Source organism: Amblyraja radiata, chromosome 1 (genome assembly GCF_010909765.2).
Source record: "Amblyraja radiata isolate CabotCenter1 chromosome 1, sAmbRad1.1.pri, whole genome shotgun sequence".
Lineage (NCBI taxonomy): Eukaryota > Metazoa > Chordata > Chondrichthyes > Rajiformes > Rajidae > Amblyraja > Amblyraja radiata.
In genome coordinates this window covers 185,684,591-185,710,404 of record NC_045956.1, presented here as the reverse complement: position 1 = coordinate 185,710,404, position 25,814 = coordinate 185,684,591, and the positions used below count along the sequence as shown (strand labels likewise).

The 25,814-nt window shown below is 47.4% G+C and overlaps 2 protein-coding genes and 1 long non-coding RNA gene across 3 annotated transcripts in view; 2 read left to right on the top strand and 1 right to left on the bottom strand.

Moving 5' to 3' along the window:
• Window positions 1-25,814, top strand: part of LOC116987847 (dedicator of cytokinesis protein 2-like) — a 1,012,655-nt gene that overhangs the window by 440,180 nt on the left and 546,661 nt on the right. The gene's annotated exons all lie outside the window — the stretch shown is intronic.
• Window positions 1-25,814, bottom strand: part of LOC116982653 (protein INSYN2B-like) — a 128,964-nt gene that overhangs the window by 1,864 nt on the left and 101,286 nt on the right. The window lies entirely within an intron of this gene.
• Window positions 1,892-24,686, top strand: LOC116982665. Its single transcript, XR_004414512.1, has 3 exons — window positions 1,892-1,903; window positions 19,165-19,169; window positions 24,599-24,686. It is a non-coding gene; the product is annotated as an uncharacterized LOC116982665 (long non-coding RNA).

Here is a 25,814-nt window from a genome sequence, read left to right as displayed (position 1 = left end):
AACTCTCTTGACTTGACAACCTGGTGATTGCAGGTGATGCTAATGTACTAAACCCTGGTGGCTTCAGAAGAGCTCAATGATGGGCAAACACAAGACATGTGAAACATATAAGATTGTTAATGGTTTGGACATGCTAGAGGCAGGAAACATGTTCCCGATGTTGGGGGAGTCCAGAACCAGGGGCCACACAGTTTAAGAATAAGGAGTAAGCCATTTAGAACGGAGACGAGGAAACACTTTTTCTCACAGAGAGTTGTGAGTCTGTGGAATTCTCTTCCTCAGAGGGCGGTGGAGGCAGGTTCTCTGGATACTTTCAAGAGAGAGCTAGATAGGGCTCTTAAAAATAGTGGAGTCAGGGGATATGGGGAGAAGGCAGGAACGGGGTACTGATTGTGGATGATCAGCCGTGATCACATTGAATGGCGATGCTGGCTCGAAGGGCCAAATGGCCTACTGTCTAGTGTCTATTGTCATATCCATGTGCCTATCCAAAAGTCTCTTAAATGCCACTATCGTATCGACTTCCTCCACCCATGCACTCGGCGAGCTCCAGGCACCCACTGTGTGAAGAAACTTGCCGCACACATCTCCTTTAAACATTGCCCCTCTCATCGTAAAGCCATGCCCTCTGGTCTTAGGCATTTCCACCCTGGGGATACGTTGTGACCGTCTACCCTCTCCATGCCTCTCATGGGGAGATGGGGGCTTTGGATCGAGTGATAGATCAGCCATGATCAGCCGTGATTGAATGGGGGAGTCGACTCGATAGTCTGAATGGCCTAATTCTACTCCTTTTCACATATGACAATACTTCTATCGGGTTTCACTGGGCCAAGAAACGTCATTATTTAATAAACTACTGTCAGGGAGTTGTATATAAATTGATCTGAGCACTGGGTGTATGGAACAAGCTGCCTGAGGAGGTAATTGAAGCAGGGACTATCCAAACATTTGTTAGACAGGTACATGGACAGGTTTGGAGGGATGCGGGCCAAATGAGGGCAGGTAGGACTAGTGTAGCTGGGACATGTTGGCTGGTGTGGGCTAGATTGGCCGAAGGGCCTGTTTCCACACTGTATCACTCTATGACTAGTGTAGCTGGGACATGTTGGCCGGTGTGGGCTAGATGGGCCGAAGGGCCTGTTTCCACACTGAATCATTCTATGACTAGTGTAGCTGGGACATGTTGGCCAGTGTGGGCATGTTGGGCCAAAGGGCCTGTTTCCACACTGTATCACTCTATGACTAGTGTAGCTGGGACATGTTGGCCAGTGTGGGCTAGATGGGCCGAAGGGCCTGTTTCTACACTGTATCACTCTATGACTAGTGTAGGTGGGACATTGTTGGCTGGTGTGGGCATGTTGGGCCAAAGGGCCTGTTTCTACACTGTATCACTCTATGACTCGATGAGTAAGGGTGTCAACCAGGTGATATTCACTCTCTCACCTTCAGGCAATATCTTCTAGTCTCTGCCATTTCCGCACTGGGAATAAGTTTCAACCCTCAATGCCTCTCGTAATTTAATGCCCAGATTGACTTCCTCAGCACGGATTCAGATACCAGCCCACTCGTGCTCTAAGGTGACCGATCAAATTTCCAGTCTTGAGAGCAACCTACAAAAGCTCAACATTGTGTTTCACTGAATAGTACATCTTCAATCACCTGGCCTTGATATAAACAGCACCATTTGGCCAAGACTCTTGCCAACAGGTCCAGTTAAACTGATTGTAGCAATATTGATTCTTGGAATGTCCTCCCACGATGGCTGAAGTGATTTGATCGAAGAGTCACTGAGCGAAGATGCTTTATTTTAGAATAATATTTGTCTTTTAATACATCTCCCTCCATTCCCTGCATATCCATATGCAATGCTTCAATGTGTAAGAAAGAACTGCAGATGCTGGTTCAAAATCGAAGGTGGACACAAAACGCTGGAGTAACTCAGCGGGACAACCAGCATCTCTGGAGAGAAGGAATGGGACAATGGAGAGAAGGAAGAGTCTGAAGAAGGGTCTCGACCCGAAACGCTCATTGCTCATTCAAATCACTCTCCAGAACCAGGGGCCACAGTTTAAGAATAAGGAGTAAGCCATTTAGAACGGAGACGAGGAAACACTTTTTCTCACAGAGAGTGGTGAGTCTGTGGAATTCTCTGCCTCAGAGGGCGGTGGAGACTCGTTCTCTGGATGCTTTCAAGAGAGAGCTAGATAGGGCTCTTAAAGATAGCGGAGTCAGGGGATATGGGGAGAAGGCAGGAACGGGTTACTGATTGGGGATGATCAGCCATGATCACAATGAATGGCGGTGCTGGCTCGAAGGGCCAAATGGCCTCCTCCTGCACCTATTTTCTATGCTTCTATGTGTCTATGTTCCATACACCCACCACCCAATGTGACTGTATTTATATACAGTATTATCAAATCTGATTCGACAGCATGCAAAACAAAGCTTTTCACAGTTCTTTGGCACAGTACAATAATAAGCTTCAACCTAACGGCCTGGCAGTGCAGTGATTTTGATCACACACTACAGATGCCAAGGAATAGCTATTGAAACTCAGCATGCCCAGTGGCAACCAGAGCATTGATGAAGCTGGGTGAGCAATAAATGTTCGTCTTGCCAAAGGCGCACAAGTCTCAACAGCGAATTGATCAAAGAAGGATTACCATTCTGTTTCTTAACTTGCACACATCAAGGACATTTCTTTCCCCTTCCTCCTCCTCTCCTTTGATAAATCGTGCCACCTTACAAATGATGGGTCTGATGTCAGGAAAGCTTTCAGGTGACAATGTTTTGCGGAGATGTAAAATGTGCAGTTGCGTTTTGCTCTTGGTGAATTTAGCAGCGTCAGCAGTTTTTCTCTGCATTATTTATCTGTGGCTTCATATAAACGCATGATCTACTAACTAATCGGAGGAAGACATTTTGGCGTGGCCACAGAAAATGGCCACCATATGCCAAGAGTTGGAGATCACATTTTGCCCCAATTTCTCTTTCTTAAGGTGACATAGTGGCTCAGCGGGTGGACCTGCTGCCTCACAGAGCCAGAGACCCTGGTTCAATCCCAACCTTGGATGTTGTCTGTGTGAAGTTTGCATGTTCTCCATATGGCGGCATTAGGGTTGCCAACTGTCCCATATTAGAAACATAGAAACATAGAAAATAGGTGCAGGAGTAGGCCATTCGGCCCTTCGAGCCTGCACCGCCATTCAATATGATCATGGCTGATCATCCAACTCAGTATCCTGTACCTGCCTTCTCTCCGTACCCCCTGATCCCTTTAGCCACAAGGGCCACATCTAACTTCCTCTTAAATATAGCCAATGAACTGGCCTCAACTACCTTCTGTGGCAGAGAATTCCACAGATTCACCACTCTCTGTGTGAAAAAGGTTTTCCTCATCTCGGTCCTAAAAGATTTCCCCCTTATCCTTAAACTGTGACCCCTTGTTCTGGACTTCCCCAACATCGGGAACAATCTTCCTGCATCTAGCCTGTCCAACCCCTTAAGAATTTTGTAAGTTTCTATAAGATCCCCCCTCAATCTTCTAAATTCTAGCGAGTACAAGGCGAGTCTATCCAGTCTTTCTTCATATGAAAGTCCTGACATCCCAGGAATCAGTCTGGTGAACATTCTCTGTGCTCCCTCTATGGCAAGAATGTCTTTCCTCAGATTAGGAGACCAAAACTGTACGCAATACTCCAGGTGTGGTCTCACCAAGACCCTGTACAACTGCAGTAGAACCTCCCTGCACCTCAATATACTCAAATCCTTTTGCTATGAATGCTAACATACCATTCGCCTTCTTCACTGCCTGCTGCACCTGCATGCCTACTTTTAATGACTGGTGTACCATGACACCCAGGTCTCGCTGCATCTCCCCCTTTCCTAATCGGCCACCATTCAGATAATAGTCTACTTTCCTGTTTTTGCCACCAAAGGGGATAACCTCACATTTATCCACATTATACTGCATCTGCCATGCATTTGCCCACTCACCCAGCCTATCCAAGTCACCTTGCAGCCTCCTAGCATCCTCCTCACAGCTAACGCTACCCCCCAGCTTCGTGTCATCCGCAAACTTGGAGATGTTGCATTCAATTCCCTCGTCCAAATCATTAATATATATCGTAAATAGCTGGGGTCCCAGCACTGAGCCTTGCGGTACCCCACTAGTCATTATCTGCCATTGTAAAAAGGACCCGTTTACTCCTACTCTTTGCTTCCTGTCTGCCAGCCAGTTCTCTATCCACATCAATACTGAACCCCCAATACCGTGTGCTTTAAGTTTGTATACTAATCTCTTATGTGGGACCTTGTCGAAAGCTTTCTGAAAGTCCAGATACAACAGATCCACTGGTTCTCCCTTATCCACTCTACTAGTTACTTCCTTGAAAAATTCTATAAGATTCGTCAGACATGATTTACCCTTCATAAATCCATGCTGACTTTGTCCAATGATTTCACCACTTTCCAAATGTGCTGCTATCCCATCTTTAATAACTGATTCTAGCAGTTTCCCCACTACTGATGTTAGACCAACTGGTCTGTAATTCACCGTTTTCTCTCTCCCTCCCTTTTTAAAATGTGGTGTTACATTAGCTACCCTCCAATCCTCAGGAACTACTCCAGAATCTAAAGAGTTTTGAAAAATTATCACTAATGCATCCACTATTTCTGGGGCTACTTCCTTAAGTACTCTGGGATGCAGCCTATCTGGCCCTGGGGATTTATCGGCCTTTAATCCATTCAATTTACCTAACATCACTTCCCGGCTAACCTGGATTTCACTCAGTTCCTCCATCTCATTTGACCCCCGGTCCCCTGCTATTTCCGGCAGATTATTTATGTCTTCCTTAGTGGACAGAACCAAAGTAGTTATTCAATTGGTCTGCCATGTCCTTGTACCCCATGATCAATTCACCCATTTTTGACTGCAAGGGACCTACATTTGTTTTAACTAATCTTTTTCTCTTCACATATCTATAAAAGCTTTTGCAGTCAGTTTTTATGTTCCCTGCCAGTTTTCTTTCATAATCTATTTTCCCTTTCCTAATTAAGCCCTTTGTCCTCCCCTGCTGGTCTCTGAATTTCTCCCAGTCCTCTGGTAGGCTGCTTTTTCTGGCTAATTTGTACGCTTCATCTTTTGTTTTGATACTATCCCTGATTTCCCTTGTTATCCACGGATGCACTACCTTCCCTGATTTATTTTTTTGCCAAACTGGGATGAACAATTGTTGTAGTTCATCCATGCAGTCTTTAAATGCCTTAATATTAGCCGTAACATCCCGTATATTGGGCTAAATTGGTTTGTCCCGTACGGGACCGCCCTTGTCCCGTATTTGACTGCTACTACTCGGGTCGAGAGGACTGTCGGGTAGGAGCGTCGCGTCCGGCCCCCACCTCACCCGTCCCGACGTAGTGCAGCCCATGGAGTGCAGCAGCAGCAGCAGCAGCAGCAGCGCCTCGCCCGTGGCCCCGTCGGTCGGCAGCCCGGCCAGCTGTCCGACCTTTGGACCTTTGCTTACCGCCGACACCACCACCCCCCCTCCTTCTCATGGCCGATCATTGGTCCATGAGTTGGATACCAAAACTCCTCAGCTGGCCCGCCGGCTGGGCTTTGTGTTCAGTCCAGCACCCGGGCCATAATCATATTGAATGGTGGCGCTTGCTTGAAGGGCAGAATGGCCTCTTCCTGCACCTATTTTCTATGTTTCTATGTTTCTATGTTTAAGGGATTGAAAGTCTACATTTTGTGAGTGCCTTTAACACCATCTGGCCTGCACTGAAGATGCTTGGACGATGCGGGTGGATGCTCCATTGATCACCAACTACCTGACTGGATGCCCACAGTATGTCAGGCTACGGAACTGTGTCTTGGACATGGTGGCGAGCAACTCAGGGTCCTCTCTCCCTTCCTGTTCATCATCTACACCATCTACTGTGGGGGAGACTGACTCCCCTCGCCCCCCCCACCCTATCTTTGGGGTTGGGTACTTTTCGGCGCCGCCGTGTCGGCGCCTCCGTTTATAATATCTGTAATCATCAGAACCCGAACCCTAACGCTAAACCTAACCCTAACCCTAACCCTGACCCTAACCCTGATCCTAACCCTAACCCTAACCCTGACCCTAACCCTGATCCTAACCCTAACACCCCGAAACCCTAACCCTAACCCTGATCCTAACCCTAACACCCCGAAACCCTAACCCTAACCCTGACCCTAACCCTAACCCTAACTCTAATTTTGACCCTGACCCTAACCCTAACCCTGACCCTAACCCTAACACCTCGAAACCTTAACCCTAACCCTAACACCCTGAAACCCTAACCCTAACACCCTGAAACCCTAACCCTAACACCCTGAAACCCTAACCCTAACACCCGGAAACCCTAACCCTAACACACCAAAACCCTAACCCTAACACCCCGAAACCCTAACCCTAACACCCTGAAACCCTAACCCTAACACCCGGAAACCCTAACCCTATCACACCAAAACCCTAACCCTAACACCCCGAAACCCTAACCCTAACACCCCGAAACCCTAACCCTAACACCCCGAAACCCTAACCCTAACACACCAAAACCCTAACCCTAACACCCCGAAAAGGCGAACCGGCTGTGCCTAAACGGCAGCACCGAATGGTACCATTCCGTATCTTTGAACGTCCCCAATCCTGGACTTTCCCCTCATCACTTTCATTTCCAGTTTCATGCATCATGTTGTGTTTTTACGACTGTTGGCAGACCAATTTCCCTCCTGGGATGAATAAAGTTCTATCGCATCGTACCGTGATCAAAGCCGGTCTCTTGGGATTATTTTCCTGTGGGCCTAGATGTGAAGGACAAAATGACTTATCTTTTCTTCCCGCGTAACTCTCCTTGTCTTACACTGCTCAATAAAAGATCCCTCTTCCATATTCATGGACAGGCAGTAACTAAAGCCGGCACATCACTGGAGACAGAAAACAGGCTACCTTATATCAGTATTATTAAATCGCAGAAATATTAAATCTAAAATTCCATGAAATCGCTATTGCCCGTGCATTCGGCAGGAATCAATTTTTAATTTATTTTAATAACACCTAACCTCGTCTATCAGCTATTTCAAATGATGTTCCAGCCATTTTCCACTTTATTGCACATAAAAATAAATGAGATTACACAAGTTGCAGAGTTTCTGACTGCAAGGCATGCAGTGTCTACACAGCTCAGAGAATGCTGGAATCAGCTTTTAATAACCAACCAGGGGCCTATAGTCGAGCTTTTTATTCTCTGCCTCAGAAATATGTAAAGATTTATTTATTGACGTTGAGCGGGGAGAGGAGTCCATCGTGCCGATTATAGTGTTGAGATATATAGATAATCGATGCTGAAGGACTCACGCAGCCATGGTAAAACCCGAAGAATTAATATCAAGGTCATTGAAGGATGAACCCTTCCTTGGATTATCTCCTCCCACTGTGTATCTGGGACCAAAGACAAAGGCCCGTTGGTAGTTGTGAGCAGAGGATTATGAGAATAATTGGATCTCTGCTGAGATACAAGGAGAAAGCTATCAGTCATAGAAACATAGAAACATAGACAATAGGTGCAGGAGTAGGCCATTCGGCCCTTCGAGCCTGCACCGCCATTCAATATGATCATGGCTGATCATCCAACTCAGTATCCTGTACCTGCCTTCTCTCCATACCCCCTGATCCCTTTAGCCACAAGGGCCACATCTAACTCCCTCTTAAATATAGCCAATGAACTAGCCTCAACTACCTTCTGTGGCAGAGAATTCCAGAGATTCACCATTCTCTTTGTGAAAAATGTTTTTCTCATCTCGGTCCTAAAAGATTTCCCCCTTATCCTTAAACTGTGACCCCTTGTTCTGGACTTCCCCAACATTGGGAACAATCTTCCTGCATCTAGCCTGTCCAACCCACTTAAGAAAAACAACCCCATGAAGTCTACTCTGCCACGCAATCATGGCTGATCTATTCCTCTCAACCCCATTATCCTGCCCTCTTCCCATAATCCCTGACACCTGCCTCTAATCAAGGATCTATCTGTCTCTGCCTTACAAAAATCCATTGACTTGGCCTCCACAGCCTTCTTTCGCAATGAATTCCACCGATTCATGAGCCTCTGATGAAATAAATTTGTTCTCATCTCCTTGCTAAAGGTACATCCTTTTATTATGAGGCTGTGGCCTCTGGTCCTAGACTCTCCCACTAGTGGAAACATCTTCCAGCGACCGGGATATCTGACAGGCTTTGGTGGGCAGAGTGTAAGTGTTTGTTGAAATGGTCGCCGAGTCTGCCCTTGGTTTGACTGATGTACAGGAGGCCACATCGGGTACAGTGGATGCAGTAAATATGTGAAGTACAGAAGTTGCAATGTTCTGTTGCAACTGTGCAAGACATTGCTCTGGTCTGGCACAGTTCGGTTCACTCCGCCAACTCCACTCAGTTGATAATAACCAACCTGATCTCCCGGTGGCTCAGCAATTCAACTCCCACTCCCATTCCCAATCCGACTTTTCTGTCCTGGGTCTCTCCGCCATTGCCAGAGTGAGACCCAGCACAAATTGGAGGAGCAGCACTTCATATTTCACTTGGTTAGTTTACACCCCAGCGGTATGAACATTGACCTCTCCAATTTCAGGTAGTCCTTGCTTTCTCCCTCCTTCCCCTCCCCTTCCCAGCTCTCCCCCGAGCCTACTTCTTCTTCTTCTCTCGTGTGGCGTGCACAGCCTAAAGTTGTTGGACAACTTGTCCTATTTGATCTTCCGTTTGTGCACGTCGAGTTGATTGCATTAGTCGAAACAGGGCGGACCACATGAGGTTTGCAATCTCCCCCCCCCCCCCCCCCCCCCGACATCAATCTGAAGAAGGATTTTGACCCGAAACGTCGCCTATTCCTTCTCTCCATACATGCTGTCTCACCCGCTGAGTTTCTCCAGCATTTTTGTCGAACTTCAAGTGGAATATGAGGTGCTCTTTTTGTGAGAATATCAGTTAGGTAACATCTAACCAAACCTCCCTCCCCCACCCCTATTCTCCCACCTCCCATACTCGTCTCCCCTGAGCCCCACCTGGAGTCCCGCCTATTCCCAGCGATCCCCGCACACTTACACAATCCTACACACACTAGGGACAATTTTGCGTTCATACCAAGCCAATTAACCTACAAACCTGCACGTCGTTGGAGTGTGGGAGGAAACCGAAGGTCTTGGAGAAAACCCACGCAGGTCACGGGGAGAATGTACAGACTCCGTACAGACAGCGCCCGTAGTCGGGATGGAAGCCAGGTCTCTGGCGCTGTGAGGCAATAGCTCTACCACTATGCCACCGTCCTGTCCATAAATCCTTGACATATTGAAACATATAAGATTGTTAAGGGCTTGGACACGCTGGAGGCAGGAAACATGTTCCCGATGTTGGGGGAGTCCAGAACCAGGGGCCACAGTTTAAGAATAAGGAGTAAGCCATTTAGAACGGAGACGAGCAAACACTTTTTCTCACAGAGAGTTGTGAGTCTGTGGAATTCTCTGCCTCAGAGGGCGGTGGAGGCCGGTTCTCTGGATGTGGGGCAAGCATCTGGCTCGGGCAAAGCCCTCTTCCGCCTCGCGCCTTTAGTCACGGATGGCCAGCTAGGCCAGGCCTAGGAGCAACCCAACCAGGCCTGCCCACTCCCTCGATCCCGTCACCAGTCCTTCGGTCACTGACTGACAGCAGAGCCACTCCTCTCCCTACGGACCCTAGGTGGAGGGGCGGTGCTCCTTGCCCTCCGGACCCTGGCTACAAGGGACGCCTGTTTCCACTGTCTGACCCTATGATGCTGCAAATATATTCTGCAGCGTGTAGAGGAGACATCCTATAGGGAGGAGGTCCAGCTCCTAGCAGCATGGTGCGCTGACAACAACCTGGCCCTTAACTCCAAGAAGACCAAGGAGCTCATTGTAGACTTCAGGAAGTCTAGGGGCGACACGCACACCCCCATCCACATCAACGGGACGGAGGTGGAACGTGTTTCCAGCTTCAGGTTTCTGGGGGTCAACATCTCCGATGACCTCTCTTGGACCCACAATACCTCAATTCTGGTCAAGAAGGCTCACCAGCGTCTCTTCTTCCTGAGGAGACTGAAGAAGGTCCATCTGTCTCCTCAGATCCTGGTGAACTTCTACCGCTGCACCATCGAGAGCATCCTTACCAACTGTATCACAGTATGGTATGGCAACTGCTCTGTCTCCGACCGGAAAGCACTGCAGAGGGTGGTGAAAATTGCCCAACGCATCACCGGTTCCTCGCTCCCCTCCATTGAGTCTGTCCAAAGCAAGCGTTGTCAAGGACTGCTCTCACCCCAACCACAGACTGTTTACCCTCCTACCATCCGGGAGGCGCTACAGGTCTCTCCGTTGCCGGACCAGTAGGTCCAGTAACAGATTCTTCCCTGCGGATGTTATATTACTTAACTCTGCACCTTGGTGATTGCCAGTCACCCCCCCCACCCCCGGACACTCCTTCCCCCAGAATAATTGCACTACTACTACTGTTTGTACATATATATATTATTTACTGCTCATTATTCTATGTTCGCTCTTCTGGGGGAGATGCTAACTGCATTTTGTTGTCTCTGTACTGTACACTGCACAATGACAATAAAGATTGAATCTGAATCTGAATCTGAATCTGAATCTGAATGTTCGGCACAGACATTGCGGTCCTGCCCCTGCTCTGCACTGTTCTGTGTTGTACGTGAAAATAGCCCAGCGTTGTTGTGTTGGACTTTTACTGCTGGGTTGCATGGAAGACCAGGTAAATCTGTGTAAATTAAAACCCTGGAGAGACAACGCCTACTCTTCACCCACTCTTTAAATCTGCTACTCTGCTGCAAGTGTGTGAAAAAAAAATGTGCTCAAATTGCTTTTAGTGCAATTAAAACAGCAAGAGAATTGAGATCAATCTATAATATGGAAAAGAGACTTCACATTGGGTAATTACAGTACAGCGCCAATGTCCAAAGCGTGCTCGGAATGTATTTGGCTCAGACACAATGGGAGGCCCGTAGAAAATTGCTCTCTTTGTTGCCAATAGGCACTAATAAGCTTAAATAAACCCTTCCATTGCTGAATAGCCCCTTACATATGGAATAGAGTTTTAAATCATATTTTGGACATCTAAAGGTGTAAACAAAATATGTTCCATTAGATTATTGCTCATTATAAAGGAAACAGCACATGTTAACACGAAAGCTGAGGGAGAAGAGAGAGAGAGAGAGAGGGGGTCAGAATCATCAGATGTAGACATTTTTGTAAACATCGGATGTAAGCAAGAATTTCATTGTCCTATCTGGGACACATGACAATAAACTCTCTTGACGACTTTTCTGCCTGGGCATCGTGCACTCAGTTGCTCTTGAGCTGGAAGTGTGGCGGGATGCCCTGCATGTTTGGATGGGAGCAGCTACAGTGATAAACTGCATTGAACATTGATGTTGCACTGTTCTATGTTATATGTGAAAAAACCCGAGCGTTGTCGTGTTGGACTTTTTCTGCTGGTTTGCACACAAGGCCAGGTAAATCTGTGTGAATCAAAACCCTGGAGAGACAATAGACAATAAGACAATAGACAATAGGTGCAGGAGTAGGCCATTCGGCCCTTCGAGCCAGCACCGTCATTCAATGTGATCATGGCTGATCATCCCCAATCAGTACCCCGTTCCTGCCTTCTCCCCATATCCCCTGACTCCGCTATTTTTAAGAGCCCTATCCAGCTCTCTCTTGAAAGCATCCAGAGAACCGGCCTCCACCGTTCTCTGAGGCAGAGAATTCCACAGACTCACCACTCTCTGTGAGAAAAAGTGTTTCCTCGTCTCCGTCCTAAATGGCTTACTCCTTATTCTTAAACTGTGGCCCCTGGTTCTGGACTCCCCCAACATCGGGAACATGTTTCCTGCCTCTAGCGTGTCCAAGCCCTAAACAATCTTATATGTTTCAATGAGAAAACCTCTCATCCTTCTAAACTCCAGAGTGTACAAGCCCAGCCGCTCCATTCTCTCAACATATGACAGTCCCGCCATCCCGGGAATAACCTTGTAAACCTACGCTGCACTCCCTCAATAGCAAGAATGTCCTTCCTCAAATTAGGAGAGACAACGCCTCTCCAGGCCCTGAGCTGTATTGAGAGGTTGGGCAGGCTAGAGGACTTCATTCATAGTCATAGCCCCATGCAGCATGGAGACAGGCCTTTCCGCCCAACTTGCCCACCAATCAACATGTCCCATCAAGACTAGTCCCACCTGTCGGCGTTTGGTCCATATCCCTGTAAACCTTTATTATCCATGAACCTGTCTAAAGGTTTCTTAAACATTGCGATAGTACCTGCCTCAACTACAGTACGTCTTCCAGCAGCTTGTTCTATACACCCACCGCACTTTGTGTAAACACTAATCCTCACTGCCTGCAAGTGATCCATGTGCCCCCTTCCTCCCCCCCACGTCTCCTTTAAACCTTGCCCCTCTCACGTTAAAGGTATGCTCTCTCGTTTTTCATGCGGTTAATTCCCGGGATGGCGGGACCGTCATATGTTGACAGAATGGAGCGGCTGGGCTTGTACACTCTGGAATTTAGAAGGATGAGAGGTTTTCTTATTGAAACATTATTAAGGGATTGGACAAGCTAGTGGCAAGAAACATGTTCCCGATATTGGGGGAGTTCAGAACCAGGGGCCATAGCATAGGATAAGCGGGAGGCCATTTAGAACGGAGATGAGGAAAAACATTTTCACCCAGAGAGTTGTGAATCTGTGGAATACACTGCCTCAGAAGACAGTGGAGGCTGGTTCTCTGGATGCTTTCAAGAGAGAGTTTGATATAGCTTTTATAGAAAATTATTGGAAAATAGGTGCAGGAGGCGGCCATTCGGCCCCTCGAGCTAGCACCGCCATTCATTGTGACCCTGTCAATAGCCTGTGCCTGCCTTCTCCCCATAATCCTTGACTCCACTAGCCCCTAGTGCTCTATCTACCTCTCTCTTAAATCCATCCAGTGATTTGGCCTCCACTGCCCTCTGTGGCAGGGAATTCCAAAAATTCACAACTCTCTGGGTGAAAACTTTTTTTTCACCTCAGCTCTTAAAGATAGTGGAGTTCAAGTTCAAGTTCAAGTGAGTTTATTGTCATGTGTCCCTGTATAGGACAATGAAATTCTTGCGTTGCAATCAGGGGATCAGGGGATATGGGGAGAAGGCAGGAACGGGGTACTGATTGGGGATGATCAGCCATGATCACATTAAATGGCGGTGCTGGCTCGAAGGGCCTACTCCTGAACCTATTGTCTATTGGTCTATAACATTTCCATCCTGGGAGAAAGGTTCTGACTGATTACCCGATGTATGCCTCTATCTGCAGTATATATTTATCCGAATTTTATATACTTCAACTTGTTCTCCCCTCATCTGCAACTCTGTGGAATAAACAACCCATGAAGGCTCCACATTCCCCACGCTCACTGATTATCCCACTAATTAATGGCCGAATCACATCTTTAACCCTTAGATGCCCCGCATGTTCAGAGGCCATCTCCCCACTTTTGGAATCGTAAAGACCTTTATCACAGAGAGTAGTGCGTCTGTGGAATTCTCTGCCTCAGAGGGCGGTGGAGGCAGGTTCTCTGGATACTTTCAAGAGAGAGCTAGATAGGGCTCTTAAAGATAGCGGAGTCAGGTGATATGGGGAGAAGGCAGGAACGGGGTACTGATTGGGAATGATCAGCCATGATCACATTGAATGGCGGTGCTGGCTCGAAGGGCCGAATGGCCTACTCCTGCACCTATTGTCTATTGTCTATCATTCTTCCTCTCTTTCTCGGGTCATAGGCATACAGCATGGAAACAGGCCCTTCGGCCCAACTTGCCCCATCTACACTAGTCCCACCTGCCTGCGTTTAGCCCATATCCCTCTAAACCTACCCTGTCCATGCACTTGTGATAGTACCTGCCTCAACTACCTCGTCACTGACCAGTGACTCTTTCCATACACCCACTAAAGCCCCTAAGGTTCCTATTACATTTTTTCCCCGCTCACCTTAAATCTATGATCTCGGCTTCTTGATTCCGCTACTCTGGGTAAAAGATTCTGTGCATGTGAACCCTTTCTGTTCCACTCGTGATTTTGTATGCTTCTATAAGATCACCTCTCATCTTCCTGCGCTCCAAGGAATAGTGTCCTAGGCTGCCCAACCTCTCCCTATAGCTCAGGCCCTCGAGTCCTGGCAACATCGTAAATCTTCTCTGCACTCTTTCCAGCTTACAACATCTTTATAGACAATAGACAATAGGTGCAGGAGGCGGCCATTCGGCCCTTCGAGCCAGCACCGCCATTCAATGTGATCATGGCTTTCTCCAGAGATGCTGAGTTACCACGGCACTGTCTATCTTTGTGAACATCTTTCTGATAACGGATGACCAAAACTGACTCAAGAGGGGAGGGAACAGAAGGTAAGGAAAGGCCAGAACAAAGTAGGGCCAGCAACAATCTCCGGTTCCCTTCCCTCTACTTTCATTCTGAAGAAAGGTCCCAACCCGAAAAGGTCACCCATCCGTTTTCTCCAGAGATGCTGCCTGACCTGTCGAGTGAAGGGCCTGTCCCACTTACACAACTTTTTTGGCGACTGCCGGCACCAGTCATAGGTCGCCGAATATTTCCAACATGTTGAAAATTCAGCGGCAACCAGAAAGACGCTACGACCCTCTGGGCGACTGAGGAGACGACTCACGACCATACAGGCGACATGTCGCGGGGTGAAGCCTGTATGGTCGTGAGTAGTCGCCCAAAGAGTCGTACCTTGTTCTGGTCACCGCTGGATTTTCAGTCGCTGAAAAAGTCACGTAAGTGGGACAGGCCCATCACTCCAGCACTTTGTGTCTATCTCCAATTATTTCATATTCTGATCTCTTAGAATAAAGGGCAGGTCATTTAAGGCTGAGGTGAGAAAAAACTTTTTCACCCAGAGAGTTGTGAATTTGTGGAATTCCCTGCCACAGAGGGCAGTGGAGGCCAAGTCACTGGATGGATTTAAGAGAGAGTTAGATAGAGCTCTAGGGGCTAGTGGAGTCAAGGGATATGGGGAGAAGGCAGGCACGGGTTATTGATTGGGGACAATCAGCCATGATCACAATGAATGGCGGTGCTGGCTCGAAGGGCCGAATGGCTTCCTCCTGCACCTATTTTCTATGTTTCTATGTTTCATGAGAAACAGACACTGATGGAAACTGCATTCCCAAAATAAAAAAAGACCAGCAGCCTTAAAATATGTATTATGTGAGAAGCATGATATAGATTCTATAGATACAACATACCTCATTGATATTGAAAGTACGTTTCACTTTCCTTTCATCCAGCAAGGTGTTTAACATTTATATTGGAAGGTACACCTTCAGCTCTCATTATTACAAGCTGTTCTCCCACCCCTATCTTCCGAATGGCATGTCAATTTAAATCACCATTGTAACTCCAATTTCAGTGAGGCTTTTCAAGGTTTTGTTTCAAGGCAGGGCTCTGATTTTTACTCCCTTTGCTCTTTCCATCAAAAAAAAAGGAATCTGTAATTTGAACTTTAGAAAGATGCACATCCGTGCATAAAATTCATATGAACGCGAGTGGTATTTTTGCCCATCAAGTTTCACCAGCGAGCTTGCCTGAATCGCTTACGTTTAATTGCAAGAAGATTTAGTCCAAGTATATTTCTCGTAGCTGAATGGCAGGTATGCAAATCTTTTTTTTAAGCCTGTTTAAAGGCAAAAGTTACAAAAAAAGACTTGTGTTAACCTGAGAGAAACTTCCTCACCGGAACCAAAGTTATAGCTATCAAAAGGATTGGAATAGTCTGCAACCTGCCATCGGTAGGTTGTTAAGGGCTTGGAAGATTGTTTAGGGCTTGGACACGCTAGAGGCAGGAAACATGTTCCCGATGTTGAGGGAAGTCCAGAACCAGGGGCCACAGTTTAAGAATAAGGATAAACCCATTTAGAACGGACACGAGGAAACACTTTTTCTCACAGAGAGTGGTGAGTCTGTGGAATTCTCTGCCTCAGAGGGTGGTGGAGGCAGGTTCCCTGGATGCTTTCAAGAGAGAGCTAGATAGGGCTCTTAAAAATAACGGAGTCAGGGGATATGAGGAGAAGGCAGGAATGGGGTACTGATTGGGGATGATCAGCCATGATCACATTGAATGGCGGTGCTGGTTCAAAGGGCCAAATGGCCTACTCCTGCACCTATTGTCTATTGTCTATTGTCTAAAATGAACATGAGATCCTCGCCCAGACTATCTTGATTAGAAATAAAAACTCTATCAGGTTCTAGAAACATAGAAACATAGAAAATAGGTGCAGGAGTAGGCCATTCGGCCCTTCCAGCCTGCAGTGTCATTCAATATGATCATGGCTGATCATCCAACTCAGTATCCCGTACCTGCCTTCTCTCCATACCCCCTGATCCCTTTAGCCACAAGGGCCACATCTAACTCCCTATTAAATATAGCCAATGAACTGGGCTCAACTACCTTCTGTGGCAGAGAATTCCACAGATTCACCCCTCTCTGTGTGAAAAAAAAAGTCTCATCTCGGTCCTAAAAGATTTCCTCCTTATCCTTAAGCTGTGACCCCTTGTTCTGGACTTCCCCAACATCGGGAACAATCTTCCTGCATCTAGCCTGTCCAACCCCTTAAGAATGTTGTAAGTTTCTATAAGATCCCCCCTCAATCTAAATTCCAGCGAGTACAAGCCGAGTCTATCCAGTCTTTCTTCATATGAGGGTCCTGACATCCCAGGAATCAGTCTGGTGAACCTTCTCTGTACTCCCTCTATGGCAAGAATGTCCTTCCTCAGATTACCAATTGTATCTCCGCAGTCGGGATCTAATCCGCAGCTTTGGCGCTGTAAGGCAGCAACTCTACCGCTGCGCCTCTCTTGTTGCGTTCAGTGTGTGCAATGCAAAATGGAATAGCTGACAAAGAGGCTGCCTGCCTTTTGTGTGTTCCATTTGTCTGCAGCGATCTTATCAAATCCAATCTTTACGCGATGGTTTTGAATCTTTTCATTTCTTTAGAAACAGGACAAGGAAGCGTTCTATCTCTGCCATTGTCTTCAGTTGCCTGCTTACAGTTCCATGCGCCTCAAATTAACAAGGGAAGAAAAATAATCCCACGCAGCCTTTGTTTAATTTTCTCCTTCTCGCTGAATATATTCAACCAACTTTCTTAAGATGTTCTGTTTCTTTGGTACCTGATTGTTTAAGAAAGAACTGCAGATGCTGGATAAATCGAAGGAAGATACAAAATGCTGGAGAAATTCAGCGGGGGAGGCAGCATCTATGGAGAAGAAATAGGTGACGTTTCGGGTCGAGATTTTTATTCAGACTGGTGTGGAGGTAGGGGGGTTGGGAAGAAGAAAATAAGAGGCAGAGACAGTGGGCTGTGGGAGAGCTGGGAAGGGGAGGGGAAGGAGGGAGAAAGCAAGGACTACCTGAAATTGGAGAAGTCAATGTTCATACCGCTGGGGTGTAAACTACCCAAGCGAAATATGAGGTGCGGCTCCTCCAATTTGCTGGAGTAACCAATTGTATCTCTAATTGGTTTAGTTTTGAAATACAGCTTTGGCCCACCGAGTGGAATCCAGAACCAGGGGCCACAGTTTAAGAATAAGGAGTAAGCCATTTAGAACGGAGACGAGGAAACACTTTTTCTCACAGAGTGTGGTGAGTCTGTGGAATTCTCTGCCTCAGAGGGCGGTGGAGGCAGGTTCTCTGGATGCTTTCAAGAGAGATCTAGATAGGGCACTTAAAGATAGCGGAGTCAGGGGATATGGGGAGAAGGCAGGAACGGGGTACTGATTGTGGATGATCAGCCATGATCACATTGAATGGCAGTGCTGGCTCAAAGGGCTAAATGGCCTACTCCTGCACCTATTGTCTATTGTCTATTGTCCATGCCGACCATCGATCACCCATACACTAGTTGTATTTCATCCAACCGCACATTAGGGGCTTTAGAGAAGTCAATTGACCTACAAACCTGCACATCTTTGGAACGTGGGAGGAAACTAGAGGACCCGGAGAAAGTTCAGTCTTGACAGGGAGAACGTGCAAACTCCACACAGATAGATAGCACTGGTGGTCAGGATCAAGCCCGGGTCTCGGCGCTATGAGGCAGCGACTCTACCACTGCACCACTGTAGTATATAGATGGCTAGAAGATTGACTTATTGACGAATGGCAATGTTATTTGTAGTCTTGAGACTGCCCAGAGTGTTAATAGCCAACGAAGGGCTTCGGGCGGGATGTCACATTCAGAAATGGGGCAGGCAATTTGTGCACGGTGGCACAGCTGGTAGAGCTGCTGCCTCACACACAGCACCAGGGAACCGGGTTCGATGCTGACCTCGGGTACCTTCTCTATGTGTGGAGTTTGCACGTTCTCCCTGTGACCACGTGGGTTTCCACCGGGTGCTCCGGTCTCATCCCACAACCCAAAGACGTGCGGGTTTGTAGGCTAATTGACCCCCTGTAGAATTGCCCTTGAGGAGGGGAGCAGATGACAGAGCACGCATGAACGGGTGATCGATGGTCGGCTTGGACTCGTTGGGCTGTAGGGCCCTGTCTCCTTGCTGTATCTCTAAGACACGATCTTCACCTCCGAAGTGACAAAACAGCTGATCATTCTGGAGTTGTCAGTGCCCTGGGAAGAGCGTATTGAAGAGGCTAACGAGAGGAAACGCGCAAAGTACCAGGAACTGGTGGAGATGTGCCAGGACAGCGGATGGAAGACATGCTATGAGCCCGTAGAGGTGGGCTGTAGAGGCTTTGTAGGACCGTCACTCTGCAAAGTCCTCAACCAGTGGGGCATTGCGGGGCTGGCAAAGAAGAGGGCCATTCAATCCGCAAGCCAAGCCGCAGTGAAAGGCACTAGGTGGCGTTGGATTAAGAGGGCTGATCCGTGGGCTGTAGCTGCTGGGACACAAGTCGGGGCCTGATCAAACCCGGCTGGGTCGCCTGGGCGAGGGTATCTGATGCTGTGAGACCCGAAACACCCGATGACCCCAGGTCACATCACTGAGGATGTGTCCCAGCGCATCTAGAAGATGCATCTTTCACAATAAAATAACCATCTGCAAACAGCAAAGGTGATACTGAGTAAATAATTTGTTTTCGAGGCATTGCTATGTCATGTTGCGTGCCAGTGGTTATACTAAATGCATTATGATAGTCGACAAAGATGATTCAATCATGATAGATAAGAGGATGCCAGAGGAATGCATCAAAGAGAGATATCAAAGAGTGTTGGCCAGGGAACGAGGGAGAAATAGAATTGTAGCATCAAGCTGTGGAAAGAATTGAGTTTAGCTTAGTTTAGTTTTGAGATGCAGCCTGGAAACAGGTACTTTAGCCCTTCGAGTCCCTGCCGGCAAGCAATCCCCACAATAGACAATAGACAATAGGTGCAGGAGTAGGCCATTCGGCCCTTCGAGCCAGCACCGCCATTCAATGTGATCATGGCTGATCATCCCCAATCAGTACCCCGTTCCAGCCTTCTCCCCATATCCCCTGACTCCGTTATTTTTAAGAGCCCTATCCAGCTCTTGAAAGCATCCAGAGAACCTGCCTCCACCGCCCTCTGAGGCCGAGAATTCCACAGAGGGTAGTTCGTATCCGGACCGAGCTGCCAGAAGAAGTTATATAACGGATACGATTCCAACCTTTTTATGAGGTCTGGACAGATTTATGGATGGAAAGAGCTTGCAGGGCCCTGGGCCAAATGCAGGCAAATGGATCGACATGGTTGGCATTGACAAGGTGGGATGAAGGGCTTGTTTAGCTCCATGGCACTCTGACGTTTTTGTTCAGTCTTTCATTTATATGGCTTTTTTCCCCGTGGAGATTTATAGCTTCATTTGACAGCCTATTCTTCACGAACAGAATTATGGAGGCGGCTTTGAAAGTGTTGCGGGACAATAACAAGGGAAAGAAAGGAAAAGGCTCCTTGCATAGAACATCTTATCAAATGCTCAGGCTGCTCCACATCTATTTGGAGCAGTGAAATGTGTTTGAAGTGCAGGAGCTGCTGCCACACAGCATCGGAGAGCTGCCTTCGATCTCAACCCTCGGGTGCTGCCTGTGCGGAGTTTGCACGTTCTCCCTGTGATCATTTTCTCCGGGTGTTCCGGTTTCCTCCCACACTCCGAAGACATGCGGGTTTTGCACGTTACCTGGTCTCTGCAAATTGCCCCAAGTATGCAGGATGCGCGAGTGGGTTAGCATAGACTTGGTGTACAGGTAGACATAGACTCTGTGGGCTGAAGGGCCTGTTTCCACGTTGTATCTCTCAACAGAGCTGCTCTGTTATAGAACAATATAGACCAAGAAAGCACACCTACTACCTTAGAAGGGTCAGGGAGTTCAGCATGTCCCCAACATATCTCACCAACATCTACAGATGTACTTGATTTTGACTCGACTGTATTTATGCATGGTATATCTAATATATTTTGTTAGCAAAGCTTTTCACTGTACCTCGGTACATGTGGCAATAACAAACCTCAACCTCAACCTGGGCCTATCCTTGTGTGCGAACAGGCCCTTCGGCCCATCGAGTCTGCACTGACCACCGACAGCCCGCACTGTTCTTTCTTATCCCACTTTCCCATTCTACACACTCGAGAATTTCGAGAATTACGAACCCATACGCCTTTGGGATGTGGGAGGAAACCGCAGCGCCTGGAGAAATCCCGCATGGTCACAGGGAAAACGTTCAAACACCGCACAGACAGCACCCGAAGTCAGGGTCGAACCCGGGTCTCTGGCGCTGAGAGGCAGCAGCTCTAACGCCGCACCACCTGTGCAATCCTACATGACGTGATTAACCTTCCAAAGGTGTTCCCCAGTCTCTGGGTGAAACCACAAGGCAGAGTTAGTTAGCTCTTCTGGTAAAGGTAAGAGTCACAGGTGGAAGAATATGCTTGCAATGTGAAGGTCTTTTGACACAATCTGCCACAGGCAATGATGGTCCAATTCTACACGGCCATCGTAGAGTCTGTCCTCACCATCTCCATCATGGTCTGGTTTGGCTCAGCCACCAAGCACGACACCTGGAGGCTGCAGCGAATCGTCCGATCAGCAGAGAAGATTATTGGCTGCAACCTTCCCTCCATTGATGAACTGTACACTGCAAGGGCCAGGAAGCGAGCAGGCAAGATCATCTCTGACCCCTCTCACCCTGGCCACAAACTCTTTGAATCACTTCCCTCTGGAAGGCGACTCCGGACTGTCAAAGCTGCCACAGCCAGACATAAAAACAGTTTTTATCCACGAGTAGTTGCTCTACTCAACAGCCAAAAATCTGTAGCCTCCCTTTGATCTGGTATTTTGTTGGTTCACATGCTTGATCAATGGTGTTTTATCATTAATGTTTTATTATTATTAATGTTTAGTGTTTTCTGAGTCATTCGTAACTGTCACTGTATGTCATGTTGTTACTTGTGGGCGGAGCACCAAGGCAAATTCCTTGTATGTGAATACTTGGCCAATAAACTTACTTACTTACTTAAACTTACTTACTTACTTACTTCCTGACTCATAGTTACCTAATGTTTCAGTCTAATGGAGATATTACCGCTGATCTCAGGAAGTTAAATAATTCAGGAGGTACTGAAATAATGCCTGCTATTAAAACAGGAGATGCATTAGTATTTGGCATGATCGCACCAGTCTGCTCCTCAGGTGAAAAGGACCAAGGAGAATTATATTACTGGTAACCTGTGTGGTCTGAAATGGTTTTAAGTTTCAAAATCTCATTTGCATGGGAGTAGAGAATAATTAGAAATAGGAAGAAGTGCAGTCCACTAGGTCCCTTGAGTTCCATGTGCAGTTCAGTAAGGGTATAGCTGATACTCCATCTCAATATTGGCAGCATGGTGGTGCAGCGGTAGAGTTACTGCCTTACAGCGCCAGAGACCCGGGATCAGTCCTGATTATGGGTGCGTGGCTGGTCACTTCTTCCCGTGACCAGTGTGAGTTGTCTCCGGGATCTCCGGTTTCCTCCCACACTCCAAAGACGTACAGGTTTGTATGTAGGTCAATGGGCTTGGTATACTTGCCAATTGTCCCCAGGGTCTGCTTCCGCACTGTATCTCTAAACTAAACTGAACTAATCTGAAGTAGGGTCCCAACCCAAAACGTTTGCCATAATCGTTCCCTGCTTAAGTGATGAGTTACTCAAGCATTGAGTGCTGCGTTAAAGCCCTGTCCCACTGTACGAGTTCATTCAAGAGTTCTCCCGAGTTTCCCCTGATTCAAACTCGGAGATTTACGGTAATGGCCGCTCGTCGGTACTCGGGGCTCTCGTGCACATGTTTCAACATGTTGAAAAATCTTCACGAGTCTTCCCGTGCTTACCTGCCGTTAGCGAGTCTTCCCGAGTACCTGCCGTTAGCGTTACAAGCCGCTAAGATACGTCCCCGAGCTCCAACATACCCGCTACGCACATTCTACGTACTTACCACTAGTTTGATTTTTTTTTAAATCGGGAGAGCTCTTAGACAATAGACAATAGACAATAGGGTGCAGGAGTAGGCCGTTTGGACACGCTAGAGGCAGGAAACATGTTCCCGATATTGGGGGAGTCCAGAACCAGGGGCCACAGTTTAAGAATAAGGGGTAAGCCATTTAGAAAGGAGACGAGGAAACACTTTTTCTCACAGAGAGTTGTGAATCTGTGGAATTCCCTGCCTCGGTGGTGGAGGCAGGTTCTCTGGATGCTTTCAAGAGAGAGCTAGATAGGGCTCTTAAAAATAGCGGAGTCAGGGCAAATGAGGAGAAGATAGGAACGGGGTACTGATTGGGGATGATCAGCCATGATAACATTGAATGGCGGTGCTGGCTCGAAGGGCCGAATGGCCTACTCCTGCACCTAATGTCTATTGTCTATTGAATAGAGCTACTACTCGTGGAAAAAAGCTGTTTTTATGTTCAAGTTCAAGTTGAAGTGAGTTTATTGTCATGTGTCCCTGATAGGACAATGAAATTCTTGCTTTGCTTCAGTACACAGAACATAGTGGACATTGACTACAAAACAGGTTAATTCTCGGGATGGCGGGACTGTCATATGCTGAGAGAATGGAGTAGCTGGGCCTGTACACTCTGGAGTTTAGAAGGATGAGAGGGTATAGAAGCTGGGATGTTGAGTATAGAAGCTGGGATGTAATGTTAAAATTGTACAAGGCATTGGTGAGACCAAATCTGGAGTATGGTGTACAATTTTGGTCGCCCAATTATAGGAAGAATGTCAACAAAATAGAGAGAGTACAGAGGAGATTTACTAGAATGTTGCCTGGGTTTCAGCAACTAAGTTACAGAGATAGGTTGAATAAGTTATGTCTTTATTCTCTGGAGCGCAGAAGGTTAAGGGGGGACTTGATAGAGGTCTTTAAAATGATGAGAGGGATAGACAGAGTTGATGTGATCAAGCTTTTTCCTTTGAGAATAGGGAAGATTCAAACAAGAGGACATGACTTCAGAATTAAGGGACAAAAGTTTAGGGGTAACATGAGGGGGAACTTCTTTACTCAGAGAGTGGTAGCGGTGTGGAATGAGCTTCCAGTGGAAGTGGTGGAGGCAGGTTCGTTGGTATCATTTAAAAATAAATTGGATAGGCATATGGATGGGACTAATGGAAAAAAGTTGTTCGGCACGGACTTGTAGGGCCGAGATGGCCTGTTTCCGTGCTGTAATTGTTATATGGTTATATGGTTATATGGTTATATGGTTATCTTATTGAAACATATAAGTTGCCTGGCTGTGGCTGCATCTGCATCTGCTGCATCTGCAAACTAAATTAAAGCAGCTGTCTAAAGCCCCTGTCCCACTTTCCCCGAGTTACTCACGAACTCTCCCGAGTTTTCCCCGTGATTCAAACTGGGAGAATTATGGCAATAGCCAGCCGTAGGCACTCGGGGCTATTTCTTTTACTCGTGGACATTTTTCAACATGCTGAGAAAATGTCCCGACTTACCTGATGCCCCAAGTACCTACGGTTGGCATTACGAGCCGCTACGAAATATCTACGGACGTCTACGGCCTCGCTACGGACTCACTACCGACATTCTCCGAGTTTGAAGCAAGGGGAAAATTCGTGACTAACTCGGGAAAGTGGGACAGGGGCTTAAGTGTACTTCGCACTCCTGCCCAGAGTTGCCAGAGGTCTGTGATGTTTACAGCTTATCGGCACGTTACCACATGAGCAACGCGTGGAATTGAACAAGCTGAGGTGCGCACTCGAAACAGATCTCACAAAGAACATTGAAGGAATGGAGACGTTATTAACATCAACATATCCTCGCCTGTCTTTACCTGCAGTTTTTAACCAAGGTCATTTATTTTAAATGAGCTTGCATTCATTAAAATCACGGACAAAGCATCTTCATAGGAAGACGTTCAAACTGCTCATTATTAATATCAGGCAGGATAAATTTCAACCCTAGAGTACGCTGCGTGTTCTGAATAAATCTCCCAGGCTGGAGATTGGAATGGGAAAGGTTGGGAACATTGCGAATGCAAGAAGGACACAAACTGCCAGAGTAACTCGGTGGGTCGGGCAGCATCTCTGGAGAACATGGATCGGTGACCTTCTGGGTCAAGACCCTACTACAGACTGAAGGTAGGAGTGGCGGAGGGGGGGGGGGGGGGAGGCAGAAGAACGCTGGAGGAGAAACAAGACAAAGTATGGAAGGTAACAGTCTGAAGAAGTGTCTCGACCCGAAACGTCATCTATTCCCAATTCTCCAGAGATGCTGCCTGACCTGCTGAGTTACTCCAGCATTTTGTGTCCATCATGGCAGGTAACAGGTGGACAACGGTGAAGGGGTGGGGGGTGTGAGTGGTTGAGGGTCAGATGGTTTATTAAAACACCAGATAAAAGCTGTCCAGGGTCTGACCTACCCATAGGAGCATGGGTGAAGCTTAACAGACTTGGTACTGGAGTTGGGCGTTTCAATGCCAGCATGTGGAGATAGATGGAGGCTCCCTCCCTCCGCCAGAACCAGCCTGTGAATGTGGAGCAGAACAACCATGTCATCTCTGGGTGCCCGCTCTACCACCCACCCAATGGAGCTGTGTCAGGGTCTGACAGACATTGATGCCAACAGAGACAACAACCTGGCTGCCCAACACCCACCCGGCTTGAGATCTAACTATTCCTTTGGTTTATTTATGTTTCATTCTCAAGAAGAGAAGAAGGTTGGAAGAAAAGCCAGATATTAGAGCAGAAACATCGAAACATAGAAAATAGGTGCAGGAGGAAGCCATTCGGCCCTTCGAGCCAGCACCGCCATTCATTGTGATCATGGCTGATCGTCCCTTATCAATAACCCGTGCCTGCCTTCTCCCCATATCCCTTCATCTCCACTAGCCCCTAGAGCTCTATCTAACTCTCTCTTAAATCCATCCAGTGACTTGGCCTCCACTGCCCTCTGTGGCAGGGAATTCCACAAATTCACAACTCTCTGGGTGAAAAAGTTTTTTCTCACCTCAGTCTTAAATTACCTTGCCTTTATACTACGACTGTGGCCCCTGGTTCTGGACTCGCCCAACATTGGGAACATTTTTCGGAATAAGATCAGAAGGTGTGAGACAGGTTTAAAGAGTTGCAGATTGTGAAGCCAGATAGTAACAGAAGGGGCAGGGGGTTGGAGGGGGGAAATAGGGGGGGTATCCAGGTGGGGCATGGATGGGGGAGGGGGGGGGGTGAGGTTGGGGGGAGGGGACGGGGGTGGTTA